The sequence below is a fragment of the Cygnus olor genome, chromosome 1, assembly GCF_009769625.2.
Source record: "Cygnus olor isolate bCygOlo1 chromosome 1, bCygOlo1.pri.v2, whole genome shotgun sequence".
In the NCBI taxonomy this organism is placed as follows: Eukaryota; Metazoa; Chordata; class Aves; order Anseriformes; family Anatidae; genus Cygnus; species Cygnus olor.
In genome coordinates this window covers 16,749,808-16,757,115 of record NC_049169.1, presented here as the reverse complement: position 1 = coordinate 16,757,115, position 7,308 = coordinate 16,749,808, and positions in this window count along the sequence as shown.

Genomic DNA, 7,308 nt, shown 5'->3' with positions numbered 1-7,308 from the left:
AAAAATATATATTTGTATATTTCAATTGAAGTCTATTTTTCCATCAAGTGCTGATTTAAGGAAGGCTAAACTTGTATAATAAAGTGCTTGAACTTTTTTTTTTTTTTTTTTTTTTTTTTTTTTTTTTTTTTTGAGTGTGAGGAAGGTCAAACACTGGAACTCATTGCTCAGAGAGTACGGGGGGCCTCCATCCTTGGAGGTACTCCAAACCTGACTGGACATGGTCTTGAGCAACCTGTTGCAGCTGATCCTGCTCTGAGCAAAGGTCAGAGTAGGTGGTCTCCAGAGGCAAATTCAGCTTCAGGTATTCTGTGATCCTGTGGTACAATCTATCGATTTATCCTGCATAATAATGTTATGCAGGATAATAACTCATAATAATGTTCATAAATATCACATAATTTAACTCCCAATATACTAAAATGTTCAAGCATGTACACAAATATAAGAATAGCCATGCAGTGGTCAATATTCACATTAAGATTGAGCATGCAGTTAGATGAACATATAACCTTTACCTCTTTTAACACATCCACTGCTGTGGTATCCATATTCCAGACCACTGAGCTGGTTAATAAAGGGCAAACAAAGGTTTTCTGGATACTAGAAATTGGTTCGTGTCCAGGTGAGATAGAAGCAAACAGTTTCTGGGACATCCCAAAGAAGGGAATACCTGGTCCCAAAAACACCTTCTGTGCTCTTCACTCAGTCATTGCCCCACTTAAGCAGGAGGCCGAGGAACTGATGAATACCATGATCCAATATTATATTTTTCACTACTGAGTTTTATTTTCTTTAAAAAATCATGCTAATTAAAAATCTTTGCCTCAATTAATCTCCGTGGCTTAGAGGATTTCAGCTGAACCTTAAAAAAAAAATGTTCTTCCTCCTTTATCATTGTTTCTAATTTTGTGCTTCTTTCGGAGTGGTGAATCAAAGAGAATTTAATCTGATTCAATTTGTTTTTAATTGATTCCAATTCCAGATGGCTTTTACATCCTTCAAATGCCTTAATGGTGATGGCAGGGGAATGCAGATCCATTTTCACGAGAACAAAACCAAAAAAAACTGTCCTGAGGACTTCCACACTTATCTAAAACAAAATACCAAAAGCACAAAGACCTCAGAAAGGGCTTTGCAGAGAACCTGCGTAAGAGACCTGAACCCTGGGAGGAAGGGGGTTGTTTTGGATGCTCTTTTACAAAGCTTTCATTGGATTCATTTCTTTTACTTGCTCATGAATGCTAGGAGCTGGAGGACTGTCATCTGTATTTCTCGAGGAATGAAAAGTCTTCAGAAAATAGTAAAGTTTCCTGTGGAGGAAAACAAGTAAGACGTGGGGCAAATGTCATTTCATATTAATAAACTCCTTACCTGTTCTAGCTATCCGCTGTAGTCTTCAATCCTGAACAAGAAAACAACAACAAAACACCTCAATGGATATGTTTTAATTCCCTCTCCTACAGCTTAAAAAAATATCACAGAGACATAAAAGAAATGGCATTTCATGAGATTAGGAGGGAGGCTGCTTGTCTTCCTTTTCTTAAACCCCGCGGAGAGCCCCATCCTATGGCAGGACCCACCAGCAGCTCTTCCAGCCACCTGGCCCCACGTATGCCCTTAGCTCTAGTCTGGCCCCAGATTGTCCTAAGTGGAAGCAGTGAGATCCGAACGAACTTTGTTATTGCTCTGCTCGCAGGTCTAAATGGAAAACTGATCATTTAAGAATATTTAAAAACACTAAAAGAACGTGTAACACGCTAAATGCTGAAATCACAGTCGAACAACAGAAAATGGGTTTGCTTTTGAAGTAGCAGGAGAAAAATTGGTTTGTTTTTTCCACAAATGTCTGTAAAACTGGTCAAAGAGTGACCACTTAGCCTTTTCTGATCACTGACGTCTTTACAAGGCTGTTGGATACAACATTGCTTCAAAACTTTCATTTCACCTGTACCCAGAAGCCTGCACTACTGGTGCCCCAGGTCATTATTTCACCATGACCTAGTCTGATATTCCTGCTGTTGTTTGCCACGGTATCTAACCTGCCTGTTCACATGTTTAGCTTGTTCTCCTACAGCCTCTGAAGAACTCTTTCCTTTTTCTGCTAACCTGAAAGTATTTGCGGGTAATGACATTATCCCACTGATATCCTTTCCTTCAATGCATCACATTGAGTTTCTGCAGGGGCTCCTCCTCATCTTATTCAGATTTTTTAATTCTTTTTGGTTTGCATTTTTAGAAATGCTTTGAATCAGGTTAATCCCTCTCTGCATTTTATTTTTCTAGATCTGAAATGAGTGTTGGCAGTGATTCACTGGATGCTGCATAGATGCTGCAGATCTGTGTACTAAAACAAAGAAAAAGGGAAAGAAAACTCGTTTTGACTTTGAGCATGAAGAACATTAATTGTACCCAGAGCTTCTGTTAATAATTTCGTAGTGCCTGATTAGGAAGAAATCATGCAAAACCTAAAAATATTAATTGGATCCTGCCTAATATGAGAGCAACCTAGGAGTCAAAAGAGATGTTGAAGGCAACTAAGAGAACATAGTACAGGTCCCTGTAGGAATGTGGGGGCTTCCATGAGCCTCTTTTTTAAAGCTGGAAATTTGAAGCCACTACCAACAAGTTTATAAAGCTCATCGGAGCTTTCTATCAAAAGGATTTTTTAATTTATCGTGACTGTGGGTAAATAATGGGAGACGTAATTCCACTGAAGAGACGACCCTCTGAGCCTCAGCCTTTCAGATGCTGCACGTGTGCTCAAAGGGCTGACAAGGTCCCACAGAAGCAAATGAGGGAAAGTAAAGTAGGTTGTGCCTAATTGGCATTCCTTCCTCAGGGTTTTTGGCTGTGAGGCAGCAAAGCCTGAAGACTAATGCCACAGGAGACAATTGGAGCAGAGAGGACACCAATGCGCACCCCTACGGACTGCAGCATCAGGGATACATCCGCGCTATAGATCACAGCTTATAGCACAAACTTCTAGCTGTTTCCACATTAGGAAGTGGCTTTGAATGTTTCATTCCCCGTGTTTATGCTCACGTGAATATTTCAGCCTGCTTTAGGACAAAACAACAAGTGCTGAAGAACCTGTTTTTCCCCTGGGATGAAAAACCTAATTTCTGCTTGGCTGTGGAAAATAAACAATCTGCAGTAGCTTAGAGGCTTAATTAAAAGCGGGCTATACCTGTGGTAGGAACTGGCAAACATCGACTTTTTAATGGCTTGTGTGAGCAATCAAAAAAAAAAAAAAAGACGAAGAAAATGAAAAAAAGCTACTTGACCTTGCAGTCTAAGGAGAAAAGCAGTTCTGAAGAGCAGCCAGTTTTGGGGCCCTGACCTTCACTGATAGCACCCTTAGAGATAAACATGACTAACACAAGTACCAAATGATGCCCAGGATATAAAATATTACCTTAACAAGATGTGATGTGCTTTACAGAGTGTTTTGCAAGATGTGTTTTGCAGGATTTTACTACCAGGACACAATTATAATGAAAAACAGAAACAGAAGTGCTTTTGAGGTGGCGGAAACAAATTTTGTTCCTACCTCCGGCTGAAGGGAAGAGAGGTGTAAGCTGGTCTCTCAGCACTTTCTCTGCAGAAAGGGAGCCACGATGAAGCAGTGCAGCTGGCCACCTTGTGGAAATGCAGTAACACTCACCAGAGATTACATGGGCGGGATTTCAAAGAAATGGCACCAAAACCTGCAGAGTTTAATTCTGTTTGAAAGGATTGTTTGCTGCGAACCTTCTGAGAAAGACCATCACTTGCTCTAAAGGCTGGTTCACAAGCAGATAGAAAGCAGAGCTGAACAGGATTCAGCTGTCCTCAATAAACACTGCAATAAGAAGAAAAAATGAAGTTCTGATACCCTTGAACACAATAGCAGAGGAACAGAAAACTGTTCTTGTCAAGCTCTCATCCTTGCCACTGCTCTAAGGCACACTCCCAGGCTCACCCTATTTGTTTCCAAATGGCTCATTTGTTTAAAAGTCCCTTTTTGCTGTGCTGAATTTCCCTGCTAGATAAAGAGCCACATTTCACACTCATAGTGCTGCTGCAGCTTGCAGACCCCCTGCAAACACAGTGCTCCTCACTGCTGCCTTCACTGGCTTGCAAGGAAGTTTGCTCTACCCTGATCAATTACTAAAGAGGAGACTCAATAGCAATTTTTTTCAGTCTTGCTGACTTGTTCAGCTGTTAGTGAAAGAAACAGAAGAGGAAGCTGGTTAATTTGGTAACAGGAAGGCTTTCTTCACTGAAATAGCACGAGCGATAAGTAAGCATTCAGGGTTTTAGGTTTGTTCCCTTGATTATTCTACATCTGTAACAAAGAGAATGTATCTGGTGCTATGTTTAAAGAAGGAAAAAATATATAATCATTTGTACCGAACTCTTAAGAGGGAAACCTAAGATGTTTGCAAGAAAGATTATAATAGAAAATAAAACACACGTGATTTATTACTGACTTTAACCCTTTTTCTTCTTTCTTTTAGACAAGCTCATTACAGGAGAACTGAATTTCTGCAGTCGCTGCCTTCGTTCACAGGCCTCTGATGAGCAATCAGTGCTGTGCATTGAAGTGTGAACTTTATATGTGTACAGAAATTCACAGTTCAACAAATTCCCCAGATCAGTCTGGAGATGGAATAACAACAGAATTAGATGTGTTATTACAGATAGTGACCCAACACCTTCGTTCGTAGTCTTTTCATTTACCTTTCCCTTTGCCTGCATCCAAAGTGACAAGCTGAGTCTATCTCCACTCCATCACTTCTGTGATGAAGTGTATGATGAAATTTCAGCAAGCCAAAAATATTATTGCTGTCTTTTTAATTTTGATATTGTTTTTCTTGCTTTGCTAGTCGCATAGAAGCCCCATATGCATGGAAGAGGTAAAGGAAAATATCAAGCTGTGCAGCCTTTGAATTAAAATGAGGTTCTTGCATCCCACTTTGGCATGTAGGAAAACACATGAAAGATCCTGCATTTCCTCCACTTTTCCAAGTGGGATCACTGGGTGATTTTATCTTTGCCAGTGCAAGCAGCGATGATTTCAGCCTGCAACAGGCACGATCATTTTTACGTCTGTCATCGACTACAAAGCGAACTGCTCATCCAGATCTACTTCCTGCCTGCAAGCCTGCCACCATATCCCTGGTCATCATGCTCCCCAAATGCAGCTCCTGCTGGGGGGCATCTCTTTGACCCTGATCTTGGGAACCGAGGGCCTGCAGCCAGCACAGATAACAGTGTACCTGCTTGCCAGGGTGGGCAGCAGTCTGCTGGGCTGGGCAGGTATTGGTATTAAGCTACAAGGATTTTTTTAGGTCCAGCATTTTTAGCATATCTTGGTTTCCCTTCTTCACAGGAAAGAACCAGTCCGTGAAGCTTGCAATGATGTTAACTTCTTTCTGTAGCACTGAGGAGGAGGACACCGGTGCTCTTAGCACTGTCGAAAGTGAACCTGAAGTTCATAAAAGTGTTTTTGACAAGTTCCTTTCATTTAATATATGGCAGTGTTGCTATTATGAGGCAAAGTAAGGAAAGGGTGGCAGTCTGGTATCTGAGACTTGAGATTTAGTAACTAAAAAACTCTTTTCTGTAATATGTATTCCATAAAGCAAGAAATTTTGGAGCTCATTCTCTGATGTATTAGCTCAGTGAGGATGAATTTATAGTAGACAGTTTGTAGGGAAATGGAGCTGCAGGGTGCACTCATCCCTGGAGTCAGACTTGTTTTCACGCCCTTCTTGCTGATGGCCAAGGGGCAATGGCTATCCCATCCCCTGCCTCCAGCAGCCACTCCTCACTGGTACAGCGTCCTTATCCTTTGTCCTGTCAGCAAGGGGGAGCATCCTTGCAAGCACCAAGGGCATCACAGCTCCTGTTGGCATCAACCATAACTGCCCATACAATGATTAGAAATGCATTTGTTAAGAATCTGTTAAGATTCTGTTAAGAATCTGTTAAGAAATGCATTTACCTTATCCACTGAAGATAAAGGGATAAATATGTTACTATATTTTGAAGCAGTCACCGAAAGACCAAAAGAAATGCAAGAAGGGGAAATGCAAGAAATGCAAGTTTGACCCAGCTTCCCCCACCGCTGATGTTTGAAGGCACATCTCCTGCTTCTGTCCCAGACAGTTTTCCTTGTCCTCCTTGCCTTCCGCCACAGGAATCAGCCCCAAGAACCTCATCAGGCACTTCTCATGCCAGCATTATTCACGTCTTTCATTCATTTAAAGTCCCCTAGCAAAGACGTACATCGTGACAGGCAGGGAGCTGTCCTGCTGTGAGTGCCCGGGGTCTCCTCCATACCTGTTCCCCTTCCAAGCCCTGAAGTTGAGCTCTCCTTCAGCCCTCCTGATAATCCCAACCAGCTTCCTAATTCAGAGCTACTCCACAAGCACGGCATCACCTCTGTAGTGCTTCAGCTCAAGTGCTGATGGTGACGACACAAGGAGTCCTGCCACTCAGCTCCAGGGCCATGAGAAGCGGATCGGCCCCCAAACTTTGGGAGCTAGTTTAACACCTGCAGAGGTTTTCCTTCCCTGATAGTGCAGCAGTGGGGCCAGGTTTCTCACAAAGTAAGTCTGATGTCACACCAGCGATGTCAGATGTCTCTGAAGGTATTTTAATTAGTTCAAGGTGGCTTATGCTACCATCGGAGATCACAAATGTCTGGTAGCTTTATCGTTGCAGAGCTCTGAACTGATGAGTCTGATAGCAGCCTGCGTCGGATCTGTTTTCCATTAGAGCATTAGCGGTCCGCAAAAAATTGAAAATAAATCAATCTATTATTCACCGACTTTGACCATTTCCTAATCTCATGAAACACACAAAAATAGCTATGCTAATGACGTTGTTATGAATCCCTTTTTCTTACTCATCATTACCATTTTAAAGTGGCTTAAATGGGCTAGTAATCACCATAGCAACAAAACAGCAGTCAGAAGGGCTACTATCAAGAGAATTTGGCATCTTAAAAGGAAATGCGATTTTTTTTTTTATCTTTTTAATGAAACCTCGGTTTCTTTTGATTTTGAACCTGATAGCAGACCAGAAAGAAACAAGAAGAAAATAAGAGCGTTCTCATGAAAGCAATGAATATCCCCAGGTATACACTTCGTATATATTGAAGCAAAGTTTAAAGGGCATGAACAGAGAAACAAGTAAGAATTAGTATGTCACTAAGGATCTAGAGCATGCATTGGGGTAAATAACATATCCAGGTAGCAGAAAGACAGTGCTACACTTCGGAAAGTGGATAACTGGGGCCTGGAAGAAGATGGAGGT